Raw genomic sequence first — 13,673 nt, forward strand, 5'->3', positions numbered from 1 at the left:
CCCCAAACCCAACCTGCAACCCCATCCCCCCTCAACCCCCACCCTCTGAACCCATCGCCCCCTCAACCCACACCCTCCGATCCCCCCATCCCCCCACAACGCCTACACTCTGACCCCCATTCCCCCAACTCCCACCCTGCAACCCCATCCCCCTCTCACACACCCTGGCACCCCCATCCCCCTCTTCCACACCGACCCCCATCCATCCCCCAAATCCTGCCCTCATTCACCTTTGGCCTCGGGACCCAACTGATCCTGGGTGGGTATGTTATTAGCATCAGTGACCACTCCTAATGGTGCTACCCGCAATACAGAGCAGCTGTCCTCTGACTGGCTGTCGGGTTGTTAATCCCTAGGAAGGACCAATAGCGCCTTTTATGTGCCTGATGGGACTGAATACAATGAGCTTTCCCAGCAAGCAACAGCCCCATCACCTGAATTAAATTCCAACCGTTACAGCACAGAAGGAAGCTATTCAGCCCATTGATTCCATGCTAGCTCTCTGTAGAGCATTCACATCTGTCCCATTCCCTCATGCTTTCCCTGTAACCCCTGCAAGCTGATTACACTCTAGTGCCCATCCAATTTCACTTTTGAATTAATTACTTCCATAGTAAAGGGTTCCAGGTCATTACTACACACTGCATGAAAAAGTTCCTCCTCATGTTCCCCCTGAATCTCTTGCCCAAAATCTTAATTCTGTGCCCCCTAGTTCTTGTAACATCAGCTAAAGGGAATAATGTTTCTTCCTCTACCTTATCTGACCTTTCATAATCTTACACACCTCGATCAGATCTCCCCTCAATCTCCTTTGTTCCAAGGAGAACAACCCCAGCTTCTCCAAACCTAACCTTGTAGCTAAAATCCCTCATCCCTGAAACTATTCTGGTAAATCTCCTCTGCACCTTCTCAAGGACCCTCACATCCTTCCTAAAGTATGGTGACCAGAACTGGACACGAAACTCTAGTTGTGACCTAACCAGAGCTTTATAAAGGTTCAGCATAACGTCCCTGCTTTTTGTACTCAATACCTCTAATTATGAATCCCAGGATCCCATGTGCTTTGCTAACTGCTCTCTCAACATGTCCTGCCACCTTCAAAGATCTATGCACAGTCCCCCTGTGCCTGCACACTCTTTAGAACTGTTCCAGTAAGTTATATTGTCTCTCCCTATTCCTTCTGCCAAAACGCATCACCTCACACTTCTCTGTATTAAATTCTATCTGCTACTTGTCTGCCCATTCTGCCAGCCTATCTATGTTTTGTTGCAGTCAACTGGTGTCACCCTCACTGTCAGCCACACAGCTAAGTTTGCTATCATCAGCTAATTTTGAAATTTTACTGTTATTTCAAGATCCAAGTCATTTATATACTTCAGAATAAGCAGTGGTCCCAGCACTGACCCTTGGGGGATGCCACTGTCTGCCACTCTCCACCTTTACCACAGCTCAGTACCTCCTGTCCTTAAACCAATTTTTTATCCAAGCAGATACTGACCTTCCTATTCTATGAGCTTCAATCTTGTTAACCAGCCTTTTATGTGGCACTTTGTCACTTTCCTAAAATCCATACAGACAACATCCAGTGCATTTCCTTCATCAACCTTCTCCTTCATCAAAAAGTCTAATCAGATTGGTCAAGTACAGTCTGCCATTTCCAAATCCATTGCTGGCTCTCATTAATTAACTCAAAACTCTCCAAGAGCTTTTTTTCCCTTTGATTATTGTTTCTAAAACCTTACTAGCATTGATGTCAAACTAACCAGCCTTTAGTTACTGCGAATGCCCTTCCACCCTTTCTTGAATAAGAGTGTTACATTTGCCACTCTCCAACCTTCTGGCATCTCCACCATATCTAGGGAAGATTGGAAGATTTTGACCCTCTTCCACTATCTCCAACACCACTTGCTTTAGCCACCAAGGCTGCAAACCATCTGGACCAGGTGACTTATCCACTCTCAGTATGGCCAGACCTTCTAGTTCGTACTTAATGAAGTATTCTAGCCTTGCCCTCTGCCCCGAAGCATATATCACCCTGTTTGTCCCTAATAGGACCCACTCTGCCTCTTACCATCTGCTTACTATTTACATACCATTGGAAGATTTTTGGGTTCCCTTAAACATTGACAGCCATTCTATTCTGATACTCCCTCTTTGTCAGCCTTATTTCCTTCACATTTCCCCTCTCAGCCTATTACAATTGGCCTGGTTTTCACTAGAAGAATTCACCTGGCATCGATTGTACACCCTGTTTTTTTGTTTCATCTTAATCTCCATCTCGCTCATCATCCAAAGTGATCTGGCTTTTGTTCTCTGGCTGTTCATTCTTGTTAAAATGTACCTAGCCTGCGCTGGAAACATCTCCTCCTTAAAGATCACCCATTGTTCCATTACAATTTTCCCTGTTCATCCCTGGTTCCATTTTACCCTGGCTAGATCCCCTTTCATCTCACTGAAGTTCGCTCTCTTCCAATCTCTACTGGATGTCCCACTTCAGATTATTCCATTCTGTCTCCTACCAGGTGGTGAACAGGTGTCGAGAGGTGTGGTGTATCCTATTAGGGACAAAGAGGGCACAAAAATGTAGGGCAAGGCTAGAATATTTAATGAGTACTTTGTATCAGTGTTTCTAAGGAACAGGATGGCCAATCTAGCCCTTATGATACAATGGTCACTCTTACCCAAGTATTTCCCCACAAACACTTGGGCCAGGATTTTTAGGATAGTGGGGTTTCTCTTCTCACTGTCTGAAGAGTTGGCAGGGAACACACCGCCCCCGACACTGTCTGCCCCGCAGCCATTTCATACGCCGATGCGTGTTAATTGGCTGCGGGTGGGACCTCCGCCCCCAACAGTGGGGAGGAAGTCCCGCCTTAGAGAGCTGTCAGTCAATCTGATTGGCCAGCTGCTCTCTAGTCCCTGCAGTGCCAGGGGCTGCAGTGGACAGAACTGGAACTCTAGCAGTCCCTGGAGCCTAAATCCCAGGATTGCAGGAACAGGTAAGTTTTGGGGGTCTCAGGGTGGGGAGGGTAGGTGAGGCCTGGGGAAGTGGAAGAGAGGGATTGGGGTGCCGGTGGAAAGGCCAAGGGGAGGAGGCTGGCAGGTGAGGTCCTGTGATTACCGAATTTTAAGGGGGGCATGCTTGAAGTCAAAAGGGGGCTTCTGATGGAGGCGCCCCTCCCCCCACCTCACCTGAGGCCCAAACCCAATTATTTTCAGGCTTCCCCCATACCCTGGAACTCCTCCCGCCAGCCTAAAAATGGAGGCTGGGCAGGAAACGACCCTTACGTGGTCAATAATTGGCTACTTAATGGCCTTAATTGGGGTAAGGGCAGGCGGCCTGTTCAAGGTCTCGCCTGCCCCAGCGTAAAATTGCAGAGAGATCAGGGTGGGCTGGAACCCAGCGGGAAGCTCATCCGAGGAATTTCATGCTCACACCCCTCTACAAACCCACTGGAGTGGCGGGGAAACCTAAAATTCAGGTCTTGGGTTACTTGTCCCACCTCATTCCCCCAACAGCTGATCGAGCAATGGCTCCTTCCTGCTTGGACTGAGAGAATACTGGTCGAGGAAGTTCTCCCGTACACATTTCAGAAATTCCTCCCTCTCCTTTCCCTTTACTCTATCATCATCCCAGTCAGTATTTGGGTAATTAAGCCTCCCAGCATCACCACTATATAGATCTGACACACCTTGGTGATTTACCTGCAGATTTTCTCCTCTCTCTCTCTCTCTCTCACACACTACTGGAGGCCTATCTCTATCTTTCCAATGCTGAGCAATACTGCCAGACCCACCTCTCTTTGTTCCTTCCCAATCTTCTTAACATTTCATAACCTTGAATATTAAGTGCCCAGACTTCACCATTGTTAAGAAATATTTCTGTTATAGCTGCATGGCTATTTGTGCTTGTAGCTCACAACCTTATTCACCACACTTTCTGCTTTTATGAACATGTATTATAATCCTGTCTTAGAATCCCCCTCGTAGTCTTTCTCAGTCTGCACCTATTAAATATAATTATTTGACCGCTGACTGAAATACTGGGGTGAATTTTATGACCCCCCCCCCACCCCCACCATGGGGGCCCAACCACACCAGGGTATTTGAAGACAGGGGTACATAAAGTAAAGTGGTTTGACTTCCTGTCCATTCCAGAAACGCCCCTGTATTATGGGGATGGGAATAAGGCATCAGGCAGCTCACGCGCCCTTAGGCTCATTGAGGCCCCTAAGTGGACGATGAATTGGCACCTGAAGAGCCTTGTTCTGCATCTGCTGGGAAAGGAAGGCGACCAGCCCGGCAGCTTACACCACATGGGCTAAAGGTGGGCAGGAAGTGGGATACCTCCTTTTGGAGGTCCCTTGTGCCCATAGGGGACACCCGTCAAGATGGCATGCCCCATTTGTCCCTCTCTAACCTGACTCCTATCCCACTCCCCTCACCTGGCTAGGGTCTCCTCCTAAGTCTGGGATCCATCTTCTCTTCTTCTATGGCACCGCTTACAGTCCCAGCAGCAGCCACGACTCTCTCCTGGCACTGCTGGGACTACAGAGATGCCAGTGAGTCAGATTGGTGGGCAGCTCTCTGGGGTGGTGCTTCCTGTACCTGAGGGCTTATTAAGGCTTCCCCCCACTTACTATTGCTCTGGGACAGCCAGATTTCACATCGATGAGGTGCTGATTGACTTTTATCTCATGGGCAGGGTAACCCATCACCCCTTAAAACCACCCCACACTTCCACAGACTGACTACTGACTGAAATACCATTCCACTGATTGACCACTGACTGAAATACTGTTCACAGACTGACGATTGACTGAAATACTGTTCCACTGATTGACCACTGACTGAAATACTGTTCACAGACTGACCATTGACTGAAATACTGTTTCACTGATTGACCACTGACTGAAATATTGTTCACAGACTGACCATTGACTGAAATACTGTTCCACTGATTGACAACTGACTAAAATATTGTTCACAGACTGACCATTGACTGAAATACTGTTCCACTGATTGACCACTGACTGAAATATTGTTCACAGACTGACCATCGACTGACATACTGTTCCACTGATTGACCACTGACTGAAATATTGTTCACAGACTGACCATTGACTGAAATACTATTCCACTGATTGACCACTGACTGAAATATTGTTCACAGACTGACCATTGACTGAAATACTGTTCCACTGATTGACCACTGACTGAAATATTGTTCACAGACTGACCATTGACTGAAATACTATTCACAAACTGACCAATTACTGAAATACTGTTCCACTGATTGACCACTGACTGAAATACTGTTCCACTGATCGACCATTGACTGAAATACTGTTCCACTGATTGACCACTGACTGAAATATTGTTCACAGACTGACCATTGACTGAAATACTGTCCACAGACTGACCACTGACTAAAACAGTGTTCACAGACTGACCGTTGGCTGAAATAGTGTTCACAGACTGACCATTGGCTGAAATACTGTTCACAGACTGACCACTGACTGAAATACTGTTCCATGGATTGACCACTGACTGAAATACTGTTCACAGACTGGCCATTGACTGAAATACTGTTCCACTGATTGACCATTGTCTGAAATACAGTTCACAGACTGACCACTGACTGAAATACCGTTGCACTGATTGACCATTGACTGAAATATAGTTCACAGACTGACCACTAGCTGCAATAATTGCCATGCACCTGAACCTTGATTTAGATTTGGCTAATCTTATTGGTGTATGTAGTTTGGAAGTTCATCGAATGCATTCAAGTCAGTTTGCTAGAAAATGTCTTGGAAGCAAATAAGGGAGGAAGGGTTTGTGTTATTCCTGTGTTATCCTAGTGTATTCAGTGTTATTTCATAATCTCACAGTCGCAATGACCCACAGAATCCCAGTATCTCTACAGGGCAGAAAGAGACCATTCAGCCCATCAAGTCTACACTGGCTCTCTGAAAGAGCATTCCACCTAGTCCCACTCCTCTGCCTTACCCCTCTAACCTTGTACCTCTTTTCAGGGAGCAAACCAATTACCTTTTGAAAACCTCGATCGAACCTGCCTCCAACCACCCTTTCAGGAAGTTTGTTCCAGACTTCAGCCACCCTCTGGGTGAAAAATCTTTTCCTCACATCACAATTACTCCTTTTGTCAACTATTTTGAATCTGTGCCCTCTAGTTCTTGATGCTCTCTTGAGTAGGAACAGTTTCTCACTATTTACCTTGTCCACACCCCTCAGGATCTTGAATACCTCGATCAAGTCTCCTCTCAGCCTTGTTTTCTCCAAGAAAAACAGTCCCAAACTCTCCATTCTATCCTCAAAGCTTCTTGTGAATCTCCTCTGTACTCTCTCCAATGCCTTTGCATCCTTCCTCAAGTATGGAGCCCAGAACTGGACACAGTACTCCAGATGAGGACTAACTAAACATGATTTTCTCTCAATGAATCCATTCCTTAATTATGCTGCATCTGTCTAAGAGATTATTGATTTTTATCCCGTACTATAGTTTCCACAAGTTTCCCTACCACCGAAGTCAAACTGACTGGTCTGCAGTTGCCGGCTTTGTCCTTACACTCCTTTTTGAACAAGGGTGTAACATTCACAATTCTCCAGTCCTCTGGCACCTGCCCTGTGTCTAAGGAAGACTGGGAGATTATTGCTAGTGCTTCTGCAATTTCCACTCTCACTTCCCTCAGTACCCTTGGATGCATCTCATCCAGTCCTGGTACCTTATATATTTTAAGTAAAGATAGCCTTTCCAACACATCCTCCTTCTCAATTGTAAATTCTTCCAGTGTACCAGTTACCTCCTCTCTTACCTCAGTCTGGGTAGCATCTTCTTCCTTTGTAAAGACAGATGCAAAGTACTCATTTAATACCTCCGCTATTTATCCTGCCTCCACATGCAAGCCCTCTTTTTTATCCTTAATCAGCCCCAATCTTTCTCATACCACCCTGTTGTTATTTACATGCTTATAGAAGACTTTGGGATTCCTTTTATGTTCACTGCCAGCCTCTTTTCTTGCTCTCTCCTTGCTTTTCTGATAAGTTTCTTCACTTCCCCTTTGGTCCTTCTATATTCAGCCTGATTCTCCATTGTATTTTCTACCTGACGTCTGTTGTACATGCACTTCTTCATTTTCATCTTCACCTCTATCTCCCTCCTCATCCCCAGGGCGCTTTGGATTTATTTGTCCTACCTTTCCCCTTCAAGGAAATATACCTTGACATTTCCTGCATTACTTTTTCTTTCAAGGTGGCCCATTGTTCAGCCACCGTCTTTTCTGCCAACATTTGATTCTAACTCACTCGACTCAGATGCACACTCAGCCCATTGAAGTTGGCTTTCCCCCAATTAATTATCCCTGCTCAGGATTGTTCCCTGTCCTTTTCCATGATTAACCTAAACTTTATGATACAATGATCACTGTCCCCTAGAGGCTCTCCCACTGATATTTGATCTACTTGGGCCAACTCATTCCCCAGAACCATGTCCAACCATGCCCACTGCTGCAGAAAATTACCTTGAACACATTAAAGGAACTCTCACCCCTCTTGCCCCTTTGCACTATTCCTATCCTAGGGCAGAAATTTTTGCTCGGCAGACAGGTGCGCGCCTGACCCCCTCAAGCATGAAATGATGTGCGTTGATGTGGGCCAAGATGCTGCCGTCAATGCACAGTCACGCGATAGTTCGGTCAGCGGGCACACGCCGGAGTCAGCAGCGCGTCTGCCCACAATTAAAAGACCTGTTAAGGCTATTAAGTTATCAATTAATGTAAATTTTTCGCTGCTCGTCCAACCCAATGGTTGGCAGATGGAAAGACCAAGCAGCCTTTGCATTTTTTGGAAACCTTGTCCACAGGTGGGATAAGTTTTCCAAAAGCAAATAAAAATAAATTTAAAATTTTAATTTTAAGTTAAAAAACATGTTCCTGTTCATGTGACAGAATCACATGGGGGACTTTTTTTTTACATTTTTATTTTTTAATATTTTTATATCTCTTCCTCTCCCTGGGGCAGCTCCGTACCTTAGGGAGATTGTGCAATGTTCACTCACGCACATGTGCAATGTCTGCAGTCAGCTGCCTCACACTCCCCCCCACAACGCCCACTCAGCGCTGCTGCTCATGTTTCAGGCTGGGCAGGCCTTAATTGGCCTGCCAGTGTGAAATCGCGGTGCAGTGCCAATTGTGGGCACCAACCCCGCCCACGAAGGGCAAAATTCTGCCCCTAATCTATATTTGGATAACTGAATTTTATAACATTATGATAACTCTATAACTCTTGCACCTCTCTGTAATTTCTTTGCAAATTTGTTTCTTTACTTCCCTTCCACTAGTTGGTAGTCTGCATATTACACCGATCAATGTTATTGCACCCTTTTCATTCTTTATCTCTAGTCAACGTTCCCATTGTGATCAATATATGAGAACATTTCACATTCAGTTAAAAAGTAACACATTTCAATCCTTAGCAATAGAATTAAACTTAAACACAGCAGTTGCATTAGTCTGAGGGGCATGTCAGCTCATGTTGATTGTGAAAATCGAGCATCAAATGTGGGGGTAGGTTCTCAGTGGGATGTATTTAAGAAGAAATTCAAAATTGTTAATAAAAATATATTCCATTGAGAAACAAAGCCTCCATGGGAAGACTGATCCATCTGTGGTTTTCTGGGGATGTTGAGGATTCTATTAGATTAAGAGGCTTAAAGTGTTGCCGAGGGTCATAGGAAGCCTGGGGATTGGAACTGATCCCAAAACCTGAAAAGTGTTACCAAAACGTTGATAAAAAGGGAGAGAATGTGATAGTAAACTAGCCAGGAATATAAAAAACAGATTGTAAAAGCTTTTAAATGTGATAGTAAACTAACCAGGAATATAAAAAACAGATTGTAAAGGCTTTTAAAAGTATAGAAAAAGGAGTAACTGATGTTTGTGGGGTCTAGAGGCACAGACGGGGAAATATTAATGAGAATGATGAGCCAGCAGAAAGGCTAAACAAATATTTTGTACCTATCTTCACAGCAGGAGGTACAAATTACATACCAAATATAGAGAGCATTCATCGGTCTAATGAGAGTGAGCACCTTACGGTAATTAATATGAGCAGAGACAAAGTATTGGAGAAACTAAGGGACTAAAAACTGACAAATCCCCACAACCTGATAGCCGACATCCTAGGGTTCTAAAAGAGATAGCTGAAGAGATAGTGAATGCACTGGTTGTGATCTTCCAACATTGCCCAGATTCTAAAACCATCACAGCTGATTAGCAGTTGGTAAATGTGACTCCGCTATTCAAGAAATATGAGAAAACAGAACTAGTGGAGTGCCACAAGGGTCAGTGCTGGGGCCTCAGCTACTTATAATCTATATTAATGACTTAGACAAAGAGACAGAGAGTAATGTTGTTATGATGTGGCAGGTGGTAATTGTCGGGCTGACCAAATCCCAAAGGGAAACTTGGCCAAGCTATCACAACGATTTGTAATTTGTATTTTTATTATGAGAAGGTATGTGTACTGGAGTCAGAAGTTAAGATTCCACTACCACTTTTGGAGATTTAAATATTAAGGTAAAGCATTTATTAACCAAAGAAAAGAAAACTTAAACACACAAGGTTACACAGTTAAATTTAGTCTTATACCATTTCCCAAAAGATTTCTATTTAGCTAGACTCACAAATAAACACCCTTTTCCAGGCAACAGTCCCTATAAATTCTTAATCTATAAAACATCCAGTAATATTACAGCAAGGCACCCACTGTTGCTATAAAGGAGATATTTCACAAGCTTCTCTCTCCCTCTTACTTGACAATGGAAATCCAAAAGCTTGTAACCAAATCTTGCTTTCTGGACCAACCAGATACTTCTCTTGAGTAGCTAGAATCTGCTTCCTTTACTGGACTGAGCTTGCACAACACACTGTTCAAAATCTCAGATGGTCACACACCCAGACAACTTTCAATCTTTCCTTATGTTCTTAATTGTCTTTTGAAAGTTATCTCCTGATGCAAATTTCTATTCATGCTGTATCTACTGCTATCCCATCTTAGTTCACTCATCTCCCCTTCAAAATGCCTGCTTTACACCTAATCCTTTGATGATTTAAACCTTGCAGCCTGACCGTCTTCAGCCTAATTAAATTAGTCACACACACACACACACACACACAATATACACAGAGCATCTACAAGCCTGTTTCACTGTATCCCGCAGTAATATTGAAAGAATGATATTCTTTTTACAATATATCTAAGTTTGTTGATAGTATCAAGCTAGGTGAGAAGCTGTGAGAAGGACACAAAGAGGCTGCAGAGAGGGATATGCAGGTTAAATTAATATGGGGAGGTGTGAGGTTATTCACAGTGAGGTTGGCCTCACAGTGTGAGGTTTTTTAAAAATATGAAACTTTTGAATGTTGTTGTTCAGAGTGACTTGGGTGTATTCGTACAAAGAACTCAGAGGGCAGAATGTTATGGCCTGTTTCGGCAGGGATGGGGCTGTAAAATGCGGCGGGACATTCTAAACCCCATTGACGACAGTGGGAACATAAAATCCGGTAAAATGCCGTAAAATCTCGTTGTTGTAAAACTCTGCCCAGAAAGTGAGCGTCCAGGTACAGCAATTAGGAAGTCAAGTGATATGTTGGCATTTATTGCAAGGGGATTTTTGGGGTACAAGGATAAAGAAGTTATGCTGCAATTGTGAATTGCTTTGCTATATCCCACCTGGAATACTGTGTGCACAGTTTAAGTTAGTCTGTGCTGCAAACAATCCAGACCCACACAAAAGGAAGGTGCCTATTGGACACACTTTATGAGTTGATGGCTCTTGGCCGTGCACTCAGATAGATTTTATACAGCCACTCCCCACCTCGAAGAAGGGCAATAAATTCTGCTCGGTGCTGATAGATAATTTTACCAAAACAATACAGGCATTTCCATGCAAGTCAACTACTGCACCTGAATTTTACATTCCTCCTCCAGTGGGTTTGGAGGCTGGGGAGGTGAGTGTGAAATAACACGAGTGGGCTTCCTGCTGGGTTCCCACCCTTTCCAACCTCTCAGTGATTTATGCTGGAGAAGGCAATGCCCAGTCAGCCCACTTTTGCCCCAACAGAGGCCCTTAAGTGGCCAATTATTGACCACACAAGAGCCATTTCACACACAGCCTCAATTTTTAGGCTGGCGGGAGGAGTTCAGGGTGTGGGTGAAGCCCAAAAATAATTGGGTTTAGGCCATGGACAGGAAGGGGAGTGGAGGGGGTGCTGGCTCCTCCATCTGAAGCTCCCTTCTAACTTCAGACACCACCACCCCCTTCCCTCGGCCTTGTTCACTAATCTCAATGAAGTACAGTATCGAGATTCAGTAATAGGATAGGCGGAAACTATTAGGATTCATCAATCAGAATGGTGTACAATATTGGAGTTCAGTATCGGGGTAGTGTACAGTATTGGGGCTCGGTATTGGGGTGGTATACAATATTGGGGCTCAGTATTGGGGTAGTGTACAGTATCGGGGTTCAGTGTCGGGTGGTGTACAGTATCGGGGTTGTGTCGGGTGGTGTACAGTATCGGGTTCAGCGTTGGGGTGCTGTACAGTATCGGGGTGGTGTACAGTATTGGGGTTCAGTAACGGGGAGGTGTACAGTATTGGGGTGGTGTACAGTATTGGGGTTCAGTAACGGGGTGGTGTACAGTATCGGGACAGTGTTCAGAATTGGGGTTCAGCGCGGGACGGTGTACAGTATCGGGGTTCAGCGTCGGGGTGGTGTACAATATCGGGGTTCAGTGTTGGGATGGTGTACAGTATTGGGGCTCAGTATCGGGGTGGTGTACAGTATTGGGGTTCGGTGTCAGGGTGGTGTACAGTATTGGGGTTTGTGTCAGTGTAGTATACAGTATCGCGGTTCGGTATCGGTCTGGTGTACAGCATCGGGGTTCAATGTTGGATGGTGTACAGTATCGGGGTTCAGTGTCGGGGTGGTGTACAGGATCAGGGTTCAGTATCGGGCTGGTGTACAGTATCGGGGTGGTGTACAGTATCAGGGTTCAGTGTTAGGGTGGTGTACAGTATTGGGGTACTGTGTCGGGCAGTGTACAGTATCAGGGTTCAGTGTCGGGGTGGTGTACAGTATTGGGGTTCGTTGTTTTGGTGGTGTACAGTATTGAGGTTCGGTGTCGGGGTGGTGTACAGTATCAGGGTTCAGTGTCGGGGCAGTGTACAGTATTGGGGTTCAGTGTCGGGGTGGTGTACAGTATCAGGGTTCAGTGTCGGGGCAGTGTACAGTATTGGGGTTCATTGTTGGGGTGGTGTACAGTATCAGGGTTCAGTGTTGGGGTGGTGTACAGTATCGAGGTTCAGTGTCAGGGTGGTGTACAGTATCGAGGTTCAGTGTTGGGGTGTTGTACAGTATCGGGGTTAAATGTTGGGGTGTTGTACAGTATCGGGGTTCAGTATCGGGGTGGTGTACCATATCAGCGTACGTTGTCGGGTGGTGTACAGTATCGAGGTTCAATGTCGGGGTGGTGTACAGTATCGGGGTTCAGTGTCGGGGTGGTATACAGTATCGAGGTTCAATGTTGGGGTGGTGTACAGTATCAGGGTTCGGTGTCGGGGTGGTGTACAGTATCGGGGTTCCTTGTTGGGGTGGTGTACAGTATCGGGGCTCATTGTTGGGGTGGTGTACCATATTGGGGTTTGTGTCAGTGTGGTGTACAGTATCGTGGTTCGGTATCGGTCCGGTCTACAGCATCGAGGTTCAATGTTGGGTGGTGTACAGTATCGGGGTTCAGTACCTGAGTGGTGCACAGCATCGGGGTTAAATGTTGGGGTGTTGTACAGAATCGGTGTTCAGTGTTGGGGTGGGGTACAGTATTGGGGTTCAGTGTCGGGGTGGTATACAGTATCGAGGTTCAATGTCGGGGTGGTGTACAGTATCGGGGTTCGGTGTAGGGGTGGTGTACAGTATCGGGGTTCATTGTTGGGGTGGTGTACAGTATCTGGGTTCATTGTTGGGGTGGTGTGCCGTATTGGGGTTTGTGTCAGTGTGGTGTACAGTATCGTGGTTCGGTATTGGTCTGGTCTACAGCATCGGGGTTCAATGTTGGGTGATGTACAGTATCGGGGTTCAGTGTCGGGGTGGTGTACAGGATCAGGGTTCAGTGTCGGAGTGGTCTACAGTATCGGGGTGACGTACAATATCGGTGTGCAGAACCGGAGTGGTGCACAGTATCGGGGTTAAATGTTGGGATGGTGTACAGTATCGGGGGTCGGTGTTGTGGTGTACAGTATTGAGGTTCGGTGTCGGGCTGGTGTACAGTATCGGGGTTCAGTGTTGGGGTGGTGTACAGTATTGGGGGTCGGTGTTGTGGTGGTGTACAGTATTGAGGTTCGGTGTCAGGCTGGTGTACAGTATCGGGGTTCAGTGTCGAGGTGGTGTACAGGATCAGGGTTCAGTGTCGGGGTGGTCTACAGTATCGGGGTGACGTACAATATCGGTGTGCAGCACCGGAGTCGTGCACAGTATCGGGGTTAAATGTTGGGGTGGTGTACAGTATCGGGGTTCAGTGTCGGGGTGCTGTACAGTATTGGGGGTCGGTGTTGTGGTGTACAGTATTGAGGTTCGGTGTCGGGCTGGTGTACAG

The 13,673-nt window shown here is 45.8% G+C and overlaps 1 protein-coding gene across 4 annotated transcripts in view; it reads left to right on the plus strand.

Annotated features, from left to right (window-relative positions):
• The window catches only part of masp1 (MBL associated serine protease 1), a 689,839-nt gene that overhangs the window by 577,365 nt on the left and 98,801 nt on the right, over positions 1–13,673 (plus strand). The window lies entirely within an intron of this gene.

This window comes from Carcharodon carcharias, chromosome 2, assembly GCF_017639515.1.
Source record: "Carcharodon carcharias isolate sCarCar2 chromosome 2, sCarCar2.pri, whole genome shotgun sequence".
Taxonomy (NCBI): Eukaryota; Metazoa; Chordata; class Chondrichthyes; order Lamniformes; family Lamnidae; genus Carcharodon; species Carcharodon carcharias.